At 40.2% G+C, this 18,920-nt stretch overlaps 1 non-coding gene across 1 annotated transcript; it reads right to left on the minus strand.

Annotated features, from left to right (window-relative positions):
- Positions 1-348: 348 nt before the first annotated feature.
- Positions 349-455, minus strand: LOC145110132 (small nucleolar RNA R71). The gene has a single exon (XR_013709512.1). It is a non-coding gene; the product is annotated as a small nucleolar RNA R71 (small nucleolar RNA).
- Positions 456-18,920: the final 18,465 nt, after the last annotated feature.

Below are 18,920 nucleotides of genomic sequence, written 5' to 3' on the forward strand. Positions count from 1 at the left end.
CCAGAAATAGTTATGAACTTAGACACCTAATCCAAAAAGTTCCACCTGAGATACCAGCTGAGAGAAGTTTTGAGCTCAAAGGACACATTCTATCCATACTCAAGGACATAGATTTTTCCAGGAAAGAGTATGAAGATGCTTTGTAGAACATTGATGAGGTCAAAGACATTGTCAACTACTTTCATGTTCCTAATGTTCCAAAGGAATCCGTTTTACTAAGGATGTTGTTGGTCACATTTATCAGTGAAGCAAATGTGGTTGAAATCTCTTGCACCATGATCCATCACTAGATATGCTAATCTTCATGATGCTTTCATTGAACAATTTATTCCACCTTCGAAGATCTCAAAGCTCAAAAATAATATTGCTAACTTCCAACAAGAGGCGAGAGAGTCATTATATGAAGCTTGGGAGAGATACATGGGCTTGCTAAGAAGTTGCCCTCAATATGACTTGAATGTTCAACAAGAAGTTCCATCTTCTATGATGGAGTGAATGTAACTACTAGACGACTTCTTGACTCACAAGGGCCTCTCACAAATAAGGAGTCGGAAACTATAAAAGAATTTAATTGAAGAGTTTGCAAACCACTCACGAGAGTACCACAATCCACGAAATGGTATTACAAGAGGAAAAGGAGATAGAAGGAACAAGACTATGGCTGCAATAGCTAAGCTCGACCTTATGGATAGGCAAATGAAAAAGTGGTGACAAGTTTGAAGAAGATTGGACAAAGCCTAAGAAGGAGTGGTTACCTTATGAAGAGTAGAAGAAACAGAAAGATGAAAAGTATAGACAAACCGAAAGAGGTTTCTATCAAAAAGAGCAGCCACCTCCCGAAAAGAAGATAAATTTCGAGTCGGTACTCCATAGATTTATGGAATTATCTGAACAGACGCATGATACTACTGATGCTAATATGAAAAATCATCAAGATTCCATAGAGAATACAGAGACTTAACTTGGGAAATTGACCATACTTGTTAATGAAAGGTTACGACCGAAAAACCAAGATCAAAAATCACAGTCTCATCTCATGGCAATCTACATCAAAGAAGAGATTCATTATGAGACAATAATGACCAATGAAGCAGCTACAACTCATCCCAAGTCAAATGTGGAACAAGAACAACCTGGTGTCAAAAGATCGAAAAGTGAAGTATTTTGTGAAGCTTCACCACGTTGTGGTGAGATCACCACGTCGTGGTCTCGAGTAGAAGAGAATTTTTCTCTTCTTCAATCGTTTTAGCGACCACTACCATTCCCATATCGATCCATCAAACATTTTCTAGAACTCGAACAAAGGAAATTTATGGAACAAGTGCTTTCACTTTCAATTAAAGCCCCGTTACTCAAATCAATGGCGAAACTTCCAAAGTTTGCAAAGGATGTAATGAGTAACATAAAGGAGTTTGAAAAGGCCTAAAAACAGTTCTTAATGAGTTGTGTTCAGTTGCAATTATCAAAGGATTACCAATAAAGATGGGGGATTCAGGACAACTCACTTTGCCTTGTGATTTTGGCAACTCGACATCAATTAATGCTCTAGCCGATTCGGGTGAAAACATTAATCTCATGCCATACTCTTTGTATCAAAAGCTCGAATTACCAAAGCTCCAAGATACAACAATGGCCATTCAAATGGCGGATCACTCAACCACATACCTACGAGGAATAATTTCAAACATACTAGTTAAGGTAGGAAAATTTGTTTTTATGGTCGATTTTGTGGTTCTTGACATGAAGGAGGATGAGGAACTTCCAATTTTTTTAGGAGGACCATTCCTGAGTATTGTAAGAGCACTAGTTGACATCTACGACTCAAAGCTCACACTTCGTGTGGAAGATGATTCTATAACCTTTGAGATGATTGCTAAAGTAAATTATGAAGAGCGAAATGATGAAGTGTCAAAGATTCATGCCATGGAAGAAGACTTTAGTGAGCTAACTGCACTAAAAAAGATGATGGAAGAAGAACTTATGGTTTGGAAGGAGCCCAATGTCGACAAAGTCAAGCGTTTGAAGCCAAAATCCTAGATTCCCATGATATTTGAGAGGATTGCGTTTACTACACCCAAGGTTTGTAAGGTCCAAATATGGATCTTTACCAGTAGTTAAGCAACAAACAATCACAGAATACGAATGAGATGAAAAGAAATCAAGCTTGCACACGATTATATTCAATAAATCGTCTGGTACTACTCGATAGGACTTCTGTGTAAACGCAATGGCATCAACAACCAATTAAAGACTAACACCTCCTCTATATATACAAGACCAGACCGTAAACTGGGTTTGCGACTGTAAACAGGGTTTACGGTCGTAAACGTGTTTACGGCCGTAAACACAGTTTACGGTCGTAAACACACAAAATGTCCAATTAACCAACAAACAACCCATAAACACTATTACAGACTCATTCCAAAAAAAATACTCCAAAAGCCTAGACCAAACCATTTACTGGACCCTTCAATCTCCCCCTTGGTTTGGTGCTAGCTTGGATTCAGTTCTTGTCGACCACCATTACATCGGACTTTCCCATCGCTCTGTTCCACATTTTCTTTTCTATAATCTCAGCCACCATCGCAGTGTATTCTTTTGCAGCGGGCTCAAAGATAACTTCAGCCACCTTAATCTGTTGAGTAGCAAGATGATGTATGTCCCATTTTCTAAACTGAAGCAGATCCCTCTTTTCATACAGACGGATGCAATCTTCCTTAAGCTTGATGATGGCAGCATCTGTGGCTTCATCATACACCCAATATAGCATGGATGCAAGAGAACCATCAGAATAATTTTGAAGAACGGGGACTTGCTTCACTTGGGCGGTAGCAGGCCACATCACTGATCGAAGAGGCTGACTAGTTTTGGGATCAATGACGTTAGGATAGATCTTGATAATAGACTCAGCAGTCTTCATCGAAGGAACCCTTTAGCGACTTGATCTTCCAAAAATGATTTGAATTGATTCGCCCTGGGATTGTTTGATGGATTGGAGAAAGGAGCCTTAGACAGCTCAATAAGATCAATCTTAGTAAAAGATTGAAAGTTCTGAGCATCTTTGTATAGTTCCTTATTGCCGCTCTTTCTCCTCACCATAAACATATTCATGGTGTCGTGGAATCCCCACGAGAGGATTCCTGACCTATCACCATAGATGTCTCTGAAACGATTCTCGCTTAGATCCGTAACGGTGACCTGTGGTTTATCCCAGGGTGCCTTATGATCAACGCTCCTTTTGAATAAAAGCTGATCTTTTTCAGTTGACTCGGCCGACTTCTTGCGTTTTAAAGCCGTTATACTAGGAGCTTGAGACGGTTCTGTTTCAAAGCGGTCCACGACGGTGGGGGTTCTGGTAGTTTTAGGAGCAATGGGAACATCTTGGTTGGGAAGATAAATCTGTGGCTCGTCAACGGATGACTTAAAATCGTCGCCAAATTTATCTTCCAACTTTTTCTTCAATTCGTAGTAACTGGCGGTCAACAAGCCAAAATGAGTCTGAAGATCTATAATTTGCTTAGTCTTCAGAACTTTATCTTCATTAAGTTCGGCCACTTGAAAATTGAGCTGTGTATTTTCAGCCTGAAGGCCTACGACCTTGATGTCAAGCTCAATATTCCTCTGATCCAACTCAATGTTCTTCTGATTCAGAGCGTCAATCTGTATCTGAAGTCCAAGAAGTGAGGGACTCTCTTCTCCTGTGCTATCACCCCCGATAAAAATACCTTTGCCACGTGGGGGTGATGTTGAAGATTGTTCTCTGGCCAAGAGCCTGGCTAACTTAGCAGAGGTAGCGTCATGCTCTGGCCTTGGAGGAGAGAAATCCGTTGGGAAGGAAGATCCACCAGCTTTATAGTGAGTGCTAGGACTTTCACTTATAGGTTCAGATGAGACTATAACAGGTGTAGTTGTTGGTGGAGCTGTAACACTTTGAATCACCAGTCTAGGGTCGAGTCTGCGTCTTTTACTTGGAGGAGGAGAGGCTTGAGTGGCTTGGTAATCACTTTCCAAAGGTGCAGAAGTAGGTAATACAACCTCAAGGAGAGGAATCCCTGACGTTGACACCATAAGAATTGCTATTTCCGCCGATGGATTGGTAGTAGGAGGCGTAGCTTCAAGAACGTCTTCTTTATCCCTTGTCTCTGTTGCCGGATGAGCAACTTCATCGACATTGCCAAGCAACTTGTCGAGACTTTCACCAGTCATAAAGTCTTCATTGCTACCGAAGTTCAAGGGAATTTCATCATTATCGAATCCTGTGAGGTCGAGATCTTCGTACAAATCAGTCTCGGTCCCCGACCCCTCATTGTAATCCCTTTGAACATGAACAGATTGTAGCTCGTGTTCCTCGCGACTTGAGCATTTGTAGCTAGAGCTTCATCGTCATCATGATCTGAAACAGTGATGACATCTTCAGACACAACTCTTTCAGAGGAAGTAGGCTCAGATGATGCATTGTCAGATGTTCCATGAGACTCAGAAGATTCATCAATCTCAGCAAACTTTCCAAACTTGACCAGAGGATGCAATCCTTCAAAAACGACCTTGCCCTTTCTAGTTTGCTTGATGAGACCAACTGTGTGAGGGCCCAAGGATTTTATATCCAACGTGTCACCATCCTTGACCATTTCTGGAAACTGATCGTCGACGAACACTTGAATAAACCTTGGTTAAAGTAAAAATGCATCTCTGGTCCCCCGGGTAATGGCATTAATGTTCACCAAGAACTCATCAAGAATGAACTTTGAGAAATTAAACTTTATGCCAGCAGCCAAGGAGACAATTGCCCCGGTGTTCCTGAGGGAGATCTTATCGGCTCCTGATCTCCTGCCAGAAATGCAGCTCACGAACAAGTGTGCCAGGAATCGCCAGTAAGGAGGCAGGAGCTTCTTCACTGTGGGAGGGTAGACACCCTCATATCCCATCCTCTGAAGAATCCGTTGTACATCATCAATTCCAATTTCAGTAGGGAAATTGGATTCATCGTTGACCAGCAAAGTATCTCTGATGTACTGCTCTGTAATCTTGATCTTGCAACCTTTTACTACAGCTTCAATTGTAATTTCTCCATTGAATTTGGCCATTTTAGCTATCTGCCAAAACTCTCGGATGATATTCTGATAGATGATGGGATTTACTGTGATGGCACAGGATAAGCAGCACTCTCTCAACATGTAGATCATTGACTTGAATTATGCATGAGCAGTCGGAGGATCATCCAACACGATCGCCAAGTTGTGCGTGTCCGCAAACTTAAGATTCGCCATTTAACTGCACTAAACAAGCCAAGTAAGAAAACACAGAATTTTTAACAATTTAAATCATTTAGTTTTCTTAATTAAACAATATAATTTTGGCCTTTAAAAATTAGTTTGACTACAAATGATTAGAGTTTACGGTTAAAATAGTCAAACAATTGAGTTTACGGTCAAAGGCAGTCAAAATAGGGTTTACGGTCAAAGTTGGTCAACTGACCGTAAACTCAGTTTACGGTCGTAAGACCAAAACCGGGGTTTACGGTCGTAAGACCAGATGGAGCTTACGGTTCTTGAATGCTCTTAAACCGTAAACTCCTCGTGAACAGTAAACGCCGACAGTTCTTTAAACTCCGATTACTCCTTCGATTTTGGTCGGAATGGCGAATAGAAAGCAGATTCTTAGTCGGTTTTGTCATACCTTCGAGATGTACTAGGCCGATTTCGCAAAGATTCAAGAAATTTTTTTGATGAGAGAGAGTAGAGAGAGAAAGGCTATTTGCAGCTGTAAAGAGGAGAGGAGGAAGTTGAAAAGGGTTTACGGAACTAAACTCTCCCTTCGAAATTACCAGTCTCCCACACAGTGTAAAACCCAGTCTTTTATCCCGATAAAATTTTTAAGAATAAAACTTTTGAGGATTATTTTAAAATAAAAATAAAATTAAAATTAAACTAAAAATAAAATAACCTAATTTCTAAAATTTAAGAATTAAAGGATTTAAAAAATAAATTTTTGACAATTTTAAAAATAAAATAAAATTAAAATAAAATTAAAATAAAAATAAAAATAAAGGAAAATTTAAATTTTGAATAGACAAAATTTATTTCAACACTACTGACAAAATCTTGTGACACTGGGATCAAAGTTGTTAGACAGCCTTAATCCACCTATCGGTACCTTTCATCTTCACATCTTTGTCTGGTCGATCGCCGGTATTGTGGTCCACTTAAACACGAAAAATTGTGACAGATTTAGGACATATTGTTTGTTACAAGACAAGGTGAACTTAAGTTTCTAGATACTATATCTTAACGACCATTCAGCTGACGACGACCAGGGATATTGTTGTCCACCTAAATTGAGCAGCGAGATCTATAGACAATCTGTGAGTGTTCAATTGTTAATTGTACTGGAACATGTTTCCCGCTTCCTGATATGCCCCCGTAATCAAGAACTTCCAGAGTACTCCTTACATCGGGTGAGCAGACAATCATTAAGAGAAAATATGGATTTAGATTATCATTAATTATAGTTTTTAGAGGGATTGAGAAGTAGAAGGGTGCATATACTGTGTACCAGGTCGGATTATGAGTCACGCAAAGGAGACAGTATATGGCTAACAGATGGGAAGAATTTCATAGATTTAATATGCAGAGAAATAGATTTGCATATGTTGTAGTCCAGGTCGGATCTCTTCCAATCACGCAAAGGATGCAACATATGACTAACAGATACGAAGAGAAAGAAAACAATTTTCTACAGACCTAACTCATCGGAATTTACCAGTCGCCCCATCAATACCGGAATTAAGGACAGAATCCGCACATCGAGGAAAGGTTAATCCACGGTTCCAAGTACGGCTTCATTTAATGTGACGAGTGGATTCCCATATATATCTCCCTGCTCAACCTATCCGAGCGTCGTATTGTCAGGCTGAACGGATATAACTAGGTCAAGATTTGTCAAGACTAAGAATTTCTTAAGTTCAACTCTGCCTAGTCAAGTCCATTTACAATCTTTCGTGCCTACCGACGCATCAAACCAGAGCAAAGACCCTTCAACTTTGGGTACGTTACGCAGACTCAGGTTGCCTGTTATCACATGATCATATCACTTCCCAATACAATAAACACAAGCAGAACTATTAGCGACAATATTTTTAATTTTTTTTTGAATTTTTGATGTTTTTGGATTTTTGAATGTTTTTCTGAAAAAAAAATAAAACAGGAACAAAATATTTTTGGATTTTTGACATTTTTAATGTTTTTGGATTTTTGTTTATTTCTCCCCCTAAATTTGTGCATGGGAGAGAATGAAATGACTAAAATGCGCAAATTTAACCTAAGTCTAACCAAAAAGTTTAATCCTCAAAACGAATCATTTTTAAAAATCCCACAAGCACATCGAATCGAGCTTTGTGAACAGGTCCGCCACATTATTGTCAATGTGAACATGTTCTAGCCTAATGAGCGAGCGCTCATAACAGTCTCTGATAAAATGAATTTTGATGTCAATGTGCTTGGTTTTGGAATGTTGGACTGGATTTTTAGCGATTTGTATAGCAGCCTCATTATCACAATGAATTGGGGTTTCTAGATAATTCAAACCGTAGTCCAACAGCTGATGTTGGATCCATATGACTTGAGAACAACAGGCAGACGCAGCAACATATTCCGCTTCTGCTGTTGAGGTTGAGACCGTATGCTGCTTCTTGTACTGCCATGAGACCAGTCTATCTCCAAGAAATTGGCATCCTCCTGAAGTCGATTTTCTATCAAGCTCACACCCGCCATACTTGCTGTCTGCAAAAGCATAAAGGTCAAATTCGGGATTTTTCGGATACCAAAGTCCCACTTTTGGGCAACCTTTGAGATACCGAAAAATCCGTTTAACAGCAATAAGATGAGAAAGTTTAGGATTGGCCTGGAAGCGTGCGCATTGACAGACCGCAAACATTATATCTGGGCGACTAGCAGTCAGATACATGAGCGATCCGATCATTGATCGATAATACGTCTGATCTACGGATTCGCCTTCAAGATCAGGAGCCAGTAAAGGTCTCTCCGCCATGGGTGTAAGAGCAGGTTTCGCGTCTCGGAACCCGAACTTCTCCAGCATATCATCCACATACTTAGCTTGATGTAGCAGGATTCCGGTTGAATTCTGTTTGACCTGAAGCCCCAGAAACATGGTCATTTCGCCTAGAGAACTCATCTCAAACCGCTTCTTTATTACGCCTTCGAACTCTTTGCAAAGCTATTGAGTGGTAGACCCGAAGATAATGTCATCAACGTAGATTTGAACTAGTATCTGATCATTACCCACATGCTTGATAAACAAAGTTTGATCAATGGTGCCGCGAGAGTATCCATGCTCGAGCAAATGCTTCGTTAGAGTCGCATACCATGCTCGAGGAGCTTGATGTAACCCATACAAAGCTTTGTCCAACTTGTATACACGATTAGGGAACTTTGAGTCAACAAACCCAGGGGGTTGATCAACATAAATTTCTTCCTTCACCTTGCCATACAAGAAGGCAGTCTTGACATCCATTTGGTAAACCGTGAAATTCATGTAGGAAGCATATGCGAGAAAGATGTGAATAGCCTCCAACCGAGCCACGGGAGCAAATACCTCAGTATAGTCAAGACCCTCAATTTGTCGAAACCCGCGAACCACCAGCCTTGCTTTATTTCGCACGATTACACCCGAATCATCCTGCTTATTACGATAGACCCAACGCGTGTCAAGAGCCCTTTTTCCCTTTGGTAAGTCAACCAATTTCCAAACCCCGAGCTTTTCAAACTGATTAAGCTCCTCATGCATTGCATCCACCCAGCTGGGATCATTCAAAGCCATTTCTACATTCTTCGGCTCTATTTGAGATATAAAGCAAGAGTAGAGACATGCATTAACGTCTCCACTCTGACTTCTGGTTTTAACTCCATCTCCCAGCTGGCCAATGACGTTATCGATCGGATGATCGCGTTGAATTCTTGAGGGTATGTCTTGGCTGATATCATTGATAGAAACAGGAAGAGTGTGAATATTGAAACCTCCATCATTTACTGATTGATTCACATTAGATGAATCTGCTACAAACTCATTTGCGATTTCTTCGGGAAAGAGGAGTTTCATAAACGTTGGATTGACAGCGGAAGCATCTCTGGACATGAACTCTCTTTCAACGGGTGTAAGAGGTGTAGCATCAGTATTAGGAGTTCCATCTTGAACTTTAGACTCTGGACTATCCGGTTGATCAGATGGCTCCTCCTCAGGTGGAGCAGAGGACTCCCCCCCAGATGGAGCAGAGGACTCCCCCTCAACCGCTGGAGGTCTGTAGAAAACTTCTTCGTCTTCGTCTTCATACACGATCTTCGAACTAGAAGAGGATCCATTCGAGCCATCTGGAGACACACTTAAGGGTTTGAAAAGCGATGTGTAATCAAATAGCCAGTCTGGACCCACTCTATCATCTGTTTCATTCTCCTCCAACCAGCGCACATCATAGGATTCGACAATCTGCTTAGTCTTCTTGTTGTAAACCCTATAAGCGGTGCGCCCAGCATACCCAACAAAATAACAATCATCGGCTTTGGTATTGAATTTAGGGTTGGATTCCAAGTGAAGAAGGGTGCAAGGGCAGCCAAATACACGAAAATGGCTGACTGAAGGCTTGTGTCCATAGAGAATCTCGTACGGTGTTTTCATCTGTGCTTTGTTGATTAGAACACGATTCTGCACGTAGCAAGCAGTGTTAATCGCCTCGGCCCAGAAGAAAACAGGTAATTTGGAATCACAAAGCATCGTCCTTGCAGCGTCTTTCAAAGTTCTATTCCTCCTTTCAGCAACACCGTTCTGTTGAGGCGTGTGAGCAGAGCTGTATTGACGCACTATCCCCTTTTCTGCGCAAAAAAGGTCAAGAACTGCATTCTTGAACTTAGTTCCATTATCCGTACGGAGCGCCTTCACTTGGTTGTTGGTTTGCTTCTCAATCATCACAACGAACTTCTTTATCAGGTCAGCAACCCCCGCTTTGTTGGATAAGAAGAAGACCACGTAAACCGGGAGAAATCATTGATCACAACTAGACAGTACGAGCTTCTGTTAATGCTCAGGACGTTGACCAGACCAAATGAGTCCATATGCAATACTTGGAGCACTTGACTGATTGAGTTGACTTGCTTGGGCAGGTGTGGTTTCCTATGATGTTTGCCTTGAGCACAAGAAACGCACTTCTCAAATGTAATAAAATCTCTGACAGGTAGGCCTCGGACCATCTCATTCTTAGCAAGGCGATTCAAGTTTTTCGCGTTAGCATGACCGAGCCTTCGGTGCCATAGCATTGCGTTTTGTTCGGAGACTTTTGAGAAAAGGCAAGTGACTTGTTCAGGTAGGTTGCTGTTCATGTCGATAATGTAAGCATTTCCATCCCGTTTAGATTTGACAAGAATCCACTCTTCCGGGATGACAATGCCTGGCTTGAGAATCATACATTCTTTGTCTGTGAAATGGGTAGAATAGCCTTTGTCGCAAATTTGGGAAACGCTTAACAAGCTGTGCTTTAACTCGGGAGTGAAGTTGACATTCTCAAAGCTTAGCACTCCATTTGTAACAGTTCCTCTTTGTGTGATCTTGCCACCATCTCCGCCCGCGAAGGAAACATATCCCCCATTAAAAGATTGAATTTCACTCAATTGGGAGATGTCTCCAGTCATATGCCGGGAGCAGCCGCTGTCGACGTACCAGGGACGAATGTCACACCCCCAAACCAATGATGGCGGAAACGTCCGGCGGTGGAGGACTTCATGTATAGTATCACAACAACGAGTATAATAGTGCCCAAAGTAAATACGACCATCATAAGTATAATTGAAAAAGTTATACAATAGTATATGTTTACATGTTTCCAAACAATTACACTTATGATGACAAAATGAAATGTTTGACGATTTAACGTCCCATCCTCAAAAGCGATTGATTTCCTGTTATCACTGAATTCCTGAGAATACAAGTAGTTTGAAAAAGTGTCAACAATTAAGTTGGTGAGTTCATAAGAGTTTTGTTTGAGAAAGAAACCGTTTTCCTTGTAAAAGCAACAAAGTATGTTTCCAGAAAATTCAATATTTTCTTTATTAAGTAAAATTAATGTTTTTATGTTATGCGGTAATGAACCCTAGAGGCACCCATAGATTCCTTCTATAATTGCCCAGTGTATATAAGTTATATAAAATTTAAGTTGAATAAACCGTTGAATATAATGGGTCTGCCCTAGGTCCACAACCAAACAAGGAACAGGAGATGAGGCGGGCCCACAAATTCTAAGTCGATTGTGACTAGATTCTTATATAACTCTATCATATACACTTAACAATTGTAGCTGAAGTCTAACAAGTCTAGCTTTATGTAGTTTTAATAGAATATGTTCCAAAGAAAATCCTATATTTTCCTTATAAAAAGTTAGGTAGTCCTAAATCCCAGTATCGAAAATAAATAAGTATTTTCCATACTTAAAGATATAAAAGCGATTTTAAATCGGCATAAAACCCTTTTTAAAGTTAGGTGGTCCTAAATCCCAAGACCGAAGATAAACAAATGTTTTTCCATACTTAAAGTATTTCCTGTGAGTTAAATCGACATAACTCGCTAATTTAAAAGTAAGAACCCATAAATCTTATGATTTGTTAATATCACATGTGAGTTATTGTAACCATGCTAAGACCCAGGCGGCCTTGTAATACGACGTTCTTCAGGCGTCGGAAACGAAATGACATTTGTCACCACAGACCTGCCGGTCTAGATGTTGCAAGCAGCTTAGGTGCGGGCTTGTCAGACCCAATATAGATCTATACACAACTATCACGCTCTCCCTACAAGAGACTCTGGTTACAATTTACAGGACTTTCGATTTTGCTACCATGAAGGTAACACGAAGGGAACATCTCACAAATTTATTCATTAACAGATTTACGTGAACTGAACTGAAAACCTTTGGTAAATAAGTTTGAAATGTAAATGATACATAAACTATACCTATTATATTTTATCTGACGTTTGTAATGTAAAAGAACTCTTTTATGAAAATACATTAGTACTATGAATCCATAAACTATGCTTACTATAGCTTATTATATGTGTTCTAAATGAATGAAGAATCTTATCATGGATGACTAAATTTCAGTTTATGATGATAAACTAACAAGAAAACACATTCAATATTTAGAACTTATTGTTATACACTTTGCTCAACATAATACAAAGTGTTATGAAAGTTATAAGCTGTTAACTAGTTTTTAAGCTTTCTGCACTGTTTTTAGAAAAATCATAGAAAAATCATACGAAGTTGAAAACTGAATCCGTAAATTCTGAGACTTCATAAAATGTGTCTAGTTTATTCATAATTTTTATTATGATTTTTAGAAGTCTTTAACTTGTGTTAAAATGTTCATATTCACAGACTGGTCCGAATTCGTTTCTGAAATGATAGGCAGTTTTGTAAAAATCACCATAAATCGTAGAAAAATCGTATAGAGATGTGCAAGTAATCATTTTAAAGGTATGAACCTGAAATATTTGCATATTAAACAGTTTTGAAAGATATTAAGTTTAAGATAGTCAAAACAGTCCGTGAATAAGACTCAACTTTTCTGATGAAAGCTGTTGTTTGAATTTAGTTAAGTGTTTGGTATTTTAACTTGTATTCCCCCCCTGAAAACTGAAGAAGACATGAAAATGTAGGGGTATGAACTCACCTTGAGTGATGACTTGAAGCGTGGAAGGTCGAAGACGAGGAGTATCGAATCAAGAACACTTGATGAACACATGAGAGTTTGGATGATCCTAAGAACGATTTTTGGGTGTTAAGATATGAGTCAATGATCCAAGGGCGTTATGAAATTATGGAATGACACTAGAGTTTAGATGGAATACTTACCAAAAAGTGCTCTAGCAACTCAAGAACACTTGCACAAGGTGGTGGAAAGTAGAGAGAAAGAAGCTTTCTTTAGTGGTGATATGAGAAGTGTGTGTGTTTGAAATGAGCAAGTAACTCAAGAAATCCTCCAGGGATTTCCTTATATGGAAGGTTGCTCGAGCAACTTGTGAGCTTGAAGTGATGTGTGCATTGGTTTGTGTGATGTTGATAAGGTGGCAAGTGAGAGGGTGACACATGGAAGGCAAGTGGGCACACTTGACCCACTTGTGGGGTTAATATCTTCTTAATATAAACTAATGATTTTTAATTAATAAATACAAAAAAAAAATATTTAAAATAAGAGTTCTGGGGTTCTAAAATGGTAAAATATGGATTTAGGTGAAAATCTCACGTTAAAATCATGAAAAACGGGCTTAAAACGAAGTCGTGGTCGAAAACCGGGTGGAAAGGGGAAAATCTGAAGTCAGGCTTGGTTACTGAAATGGATCCGAAGGGAAGGAAGACCGCGGTTCGGAGGCTACGGTTCGCTTGGCTGCGGTCGGCTCGGCTGCGGTCCGGCTTGGCTGCGGTCGGATTGGCTGTGGTCGGCTGGGCTGCGGTCCGGTTGCGGCTAGGTGGTTGCGGTCTTCAGCAGCCTTGGTCCTTAGTAGTCCCACTCCGGTCCAAGTAAGGTTTGGTCCCTATAGGGGGACTCCGGTTCAAGTAGGGTTTGGCCCCTAGAGAGGGACTCCGGTCCAAGTAGGGTTTGGCCCCTATAGAAGGACTCCGGCCCTAAAAGGCTATTTTCCAAGGTATCTACCCGTTTCGCATTGTTTTTCACCAAGTTAAGGGTCGTGATGACTATAAAAAGTTGAGAGAGATTTTGAGAGAGATTTGGGAGAGATTTCCCATACTTGGAGAGATTTCACATACTTGGAGAGATTTGGGAGAGATTTCACATACTTGGAGAGATTTCACATACTTAGAGAGTTTTGGGAGAGATTTCACATACTTGGAGAGATTTGGGAGAGATTTCACATACTTAGAGAGTTTTGGGAGAGATTTCACATACTTGGAGAGATTTGGGAGGGATTTCACATACTTGGAGAGATTTCACATACTTAGAGAGATTTGGGAGAGATTTCACATACTTGGAGAGATTTGGGAGAGATTTCACATACTTAGAGAGTTTTGGGAGAGATTTCACATACTTAGAGAGATTTGGGAGAGATTTCACATACTTGGAGAGATTTCACATACTTGGAGAGATTTGGGAGAGATTTCACATACTTGGAGAGATTTGGGAGAGATTTCACATACTTGGAGAGATTTCACATACTTTGAGATACTTAGAGAGTTTTGGGAGAGATTTCACATACTTGGAGAGATTTGGGAGAGATTTCGCATACTTGGAGAGATTTCACATACTTAGAGAGATTTGGGAGAGATTTCACATACTTGGAGAGATTTGGGAGAGATTTAATCTTAGCCATTATTATCGTATAATCTCGTAATGCAAGGTTCGTGAACCCCGTTATGTTTCGTTTATGATTGTTTTAAGTCCCCGAAAGGGTCCTTAGTCGTGTTTTGATGCGTTTAAGTCCCTTTTTAGGGTTTTTACATTTATTAACACATAGATTCTTCGTGACACTTGAATTTTTGACATAAAGATGCACATAGAATAACTTTTAACATACAAGTACTAGTTAAGTTGACTGGTTTGACTTGTTGACTTTGACTTTGACTTTGACTTGAATTGACGGTTGTCACATTATCCCCCCGTTAGAAGGAATTTCGTCCCGAAATTTGTATTTGAGTGGGACATCAAGGGTTGGGGAATAGATGTGGGTATTTTTGCTTTATTTGGCCTTCGCGTTCTCAGGTAAATTCGGGTCCTTGTTTCACGATCCAACAGATCTTCACAACAGGGATGCGTCTTTGGTTTCGTCGGGAGGTTTCACAAGAGTCTCGTCGGACATACCTTCCTTTAAATTTGATGCGCAGATGGTTAGATGTACATTATTAGGTTCTTGGGGCAGTCGGAGTTTGTATGCTACTGGGGTAATCCTAGCAAGGATTTCGAATGGCCCGTTGTACCTTGGGTTTAGTTTCCCATGTTTACCGAAACATATCATTCTTTTGAATGGTGAGGCCTTCGGTAGAACTCGGTCGTCAACCCGCAATTCTGAGGGTTTGCGTCCCTTATCTGTGTAGTTCTTTTGTCGGCTTCGAGATGCTTTCAGCCTTTCTCGAATTTATACTAAGTCGTATGTAATAACTTCCCCCTCGGAGCGTTGCATAGGGTCTTCTTTAGTGTTCCTCGTTTGATTAGGTCGGTAGGGAGCATATGGGTTCGGTTTACGAGACTAGACTTATTTGGATGGTAGAACGTTCATTCACACTCCTGGATAGCCTTGTCCCGAAGTTCATGGTAGGACTCGTACTTGGTCCATCTATCTTTAACTTGCGTATAGAGGCCGTATGTATTTAGGATTGGTAAGACAGTTGGATGGGTGATTCCGCCCCAAGTCCACAACCAGACAAGGAACAGGAAATAGGGCGGAAACATACATCCAATGTCCATAGAATCTTAATTATATATTATCCTCGCGTATACACTTCGTAGCGATAGACTAACTGTATTCATCTCAAGCTTCTGTGTTTGCTCTTGTCCTGTTATACGTGTGCTATTCTCGAAGGGTTCACTAGGAATAATTTGAAAAGGTGCGAAAAGTGCAATACTCCTCTGGTGAGTGTTTTGAGGTTTCACAGCGAGAGATGGACAGGAGATCCGTGTCGGATTTTCATTTATAAAAGACGAGGGTTTCGAGGTTAGATGAAGGGTCTTTTCGTAGCCGTGTAATCGGGAGAGTGAGGACTATACCAATCGACATCGAATGATGACAACGGATCTTTTTAGTAACACATGTGTTAGGTTATATTCGTACGAATTATTCATTAGGGAGATGGAGTATCATGTGATTCTTGTTAGTGTGCTCCGTTTCGATCGGTGTTATTGTTACTGCAAATGATTCATACCACAACATCTAGCATTGGTAGTAAGTGTGTTCTGAATACTAGTAGTGATTCCTTATATCTTGATCCCCGATCGATCATTCTATGATCTATCGGTATATGTAAGTCGCATGTAAATTGGTATTGATGAAACCGTCGAGTGAGTGGCTTTACCCTAATCCCACTACTAGACATGGAATAGGGGTTAAGACGGAATTATTCGCTTTAACTCTTTAGTATTTTGATTATAATTAACCTTGATGTATATACCAAGTTATCCCAGCTTACTGGTAATAATCCTAAGATCATATATAAGTGTCTTTGATTTGATTGAGTGAGAGAGTATTTTTAACTACTTTTTGATATACAGTAATTTTAGCAACATACCAATTTCATTACAAACATATGGTACTTAAACGTTTTTGTTGTTGGAAACATTACAAAAGTCCTAATAAGGTTCCTTGTTGCTCCTGCTGGTTTGTTTGTCACGTTCCTCCTGTTCCCCCGTCATTCCTCTCAGTTGGATAGTCTCTCTTGAAGTGTCCCGTTCCACCGCATAGGTAGCCTACTGGACTTACACTGATGTTGGTGATTGAAGCGATGTGATGGGTCTGATTCCTGCAGAAGCGGGCAATATGTCTGTCCTTGTTGCAGTTTTTACAGTGCATCACCCGGCAAACCCCATGGTGATGGTAGCCACACTTGTTACACCTTGGGAGTGATCCCTTATATGGTCTGGGCGGTGCTTGGGTGACAGACCTTGTGGCTAGTGTCGAAGCATGTGTCGTGACTGCTGTTGTAATGGCAGGGGTGGCCATGGGTTATTGTCTTTTAGCGAATCCTTGAGATTGGTTGTGCTCCTTTTTGTTCCAAAACTTTCGCTTCTTGAGATTGGTTGTGCTCCTTGAGATTGGTTGTGCTCCTTCATGGGCAGACACCCGTCGGTGTTCCTGATTGTTACAACGATTTGTATTGTCGGTACCGCTTCCATCTCTGCTAGCGTTGTTAACATTGAGTTGCGCCATGACGGCTGTCACGGCTGCCGTGACTGCAGCTTGAAAAGTAGCAGGATCTATCTGCAGGATTGCTGCCTCGCTTGTTGGATGGTTACCTCCTTGTGAAGACATAACTCTGTTGCATGGGGAGAAACGATTTCGTGAGTGGGGACGATTCTAGTTATACCCTTATCATTTATATACACATATATAAATTTCGCACTTTACTGAACTATACTTGATGTTTCTGCTAACGTTCCGGAGACGGAGTTTATGGTAGTGGGTAGAAGTAGGTTTTGTACGGGCGTTAAGCTTTACTCATCTTGGGATTAGGTTTGTCCAAACACACTTAGTTGAGGAGTTCTGATGGGATCCGGTGCATTAGTGTTGGTATGACCGCACCCTATAGGTCTTATGGAAAGGCACCTTTCAACCATGAGGTTTAAAAAGAAGAAACGATAATGAATATTGAATAAGGGTTTATACGTCAGGAGTTATCTCACTCAGTTTATCATAGTTCTGAGTGTATCAAGTTCCAATGTTTTTGGTGTCTTTTGAAAACAATTCATAATGAGAGTCTATATATAATAAACTGATGAATTTTTAGTAGTATTGCTCCCAATGAAAATAATACGCATGCCCCTTTCATTTGTATGATTCTAGTATATTTAGCTTTTAGAGAAAGGTTTTGAGCCTGATGCAGGTCTACACCACATTATTGCAAGGAAAAGTTTGGACCGCAAACAAATCTCTCGACTAGTGTAATCACTAACTTGCGGGGTCGGGTCTACACATGGAGGGGAGTAACACCAACGCACGCTCATAGGCCTAATCTACCAGGTCTTTTGAGTAAAATGGACTCTGCTCACGACAATTCGCCCCCAAATGGCGATTGTTGTTGCTGATGGCGACTCCATCCCTTGATCAATGCTGCCCAACGGGGCACAAGTTCGATGTAGTCGAGGCGGTTTGCGAGAGCCCTGGCTATGTAAGGAGATGTCGATCTCTGGCTCCATCTTCGACTCTTTTCCTCATCACCCACTAACTTTCCGGGTTCGGAAAGTAGGGGTCTCCCGGTAAGTAAAATCTTGTCATGATGTCCGTGCGAGAATAGGGGTGAGGTAAGAGGCATACAATAATTATATTCCTAGAAATACTTATAGGGGTTTGATCCTCTTTAATTATTTTTATGATGACCTGGTGCATACCAGTTACATATGTAAGTTATATATAACTTTAGCGTATCCATTTAGTGATTGTAGACCTACTAGCAAGAATCAGTTTAGTTTTCACATAAGTTATACTACCACAAAATACTCCTATAGTATTTTAAATGTTATGTTTGGTTGTTAACGATTTTCTGGTATGGGTGTTGGTAAGTTGATAGACTCGTTGTCCACTATGACTATCCCCCGACACATACTAGTCACTTCTCGGACGAATATAGTTGATCAGGCTATATTCCTCCCAGACTTGATTGCATATCCCAGCGCATATTCACATTGCACAACTCTTCTATTTTTAACTTTTGTGTTTTCCTTAGACGTAGCACTAAACCGGTATGCATGTATGTACTTAAACTTTTAACAAGAAACTATTTATTTCTAAAAGTATAGTTATTTGAAAATGTTTAAATCAGAGACTTAAGTCCCAATGCATTTATAGTTTGTATATCTTATGTGGTTCGATATACTTAGTTCACTATAAACAATGCTCTGATACCAATCTATCACACCCCCAAACCAAGGATGGCGGAAACGTCCGGGGGTGGAGGACTTCATGTATAGTATCACAACAACGAGTATAATAGTGCCCAAAGTAAATACGACCATCATAAATATAATTGAAAAAGTTATACAATAGTATATGTTTACATGTTTCCAAACAATTACACTTATGATGAAAAAATGAAATGTTTGATGATTTAACGTCCCATCCTCAAAAGCGGTTGATTCCCTGTTATCACTGAATTCTTGAGAATACAAGTAGTTTGAAAAAGTGTCAACAATTAAGTTGGTGAG

This window comes from Lactuca virosa, chromosome 4 (genome assembly GCF_052849685.1).
Source record: "Lactuca virosa cultivar CGN04683 chromosome 4, Lactuca_virosa_CGN04683_v6, whole genome shotgun sequence".
Classification (NCBI taxonomy): Eukaryota; Viridiplantae; Streptophyta; class Magnoliopsida; order Asterales; family Asteraceae; genus Lactuca; species Lactuca virosa.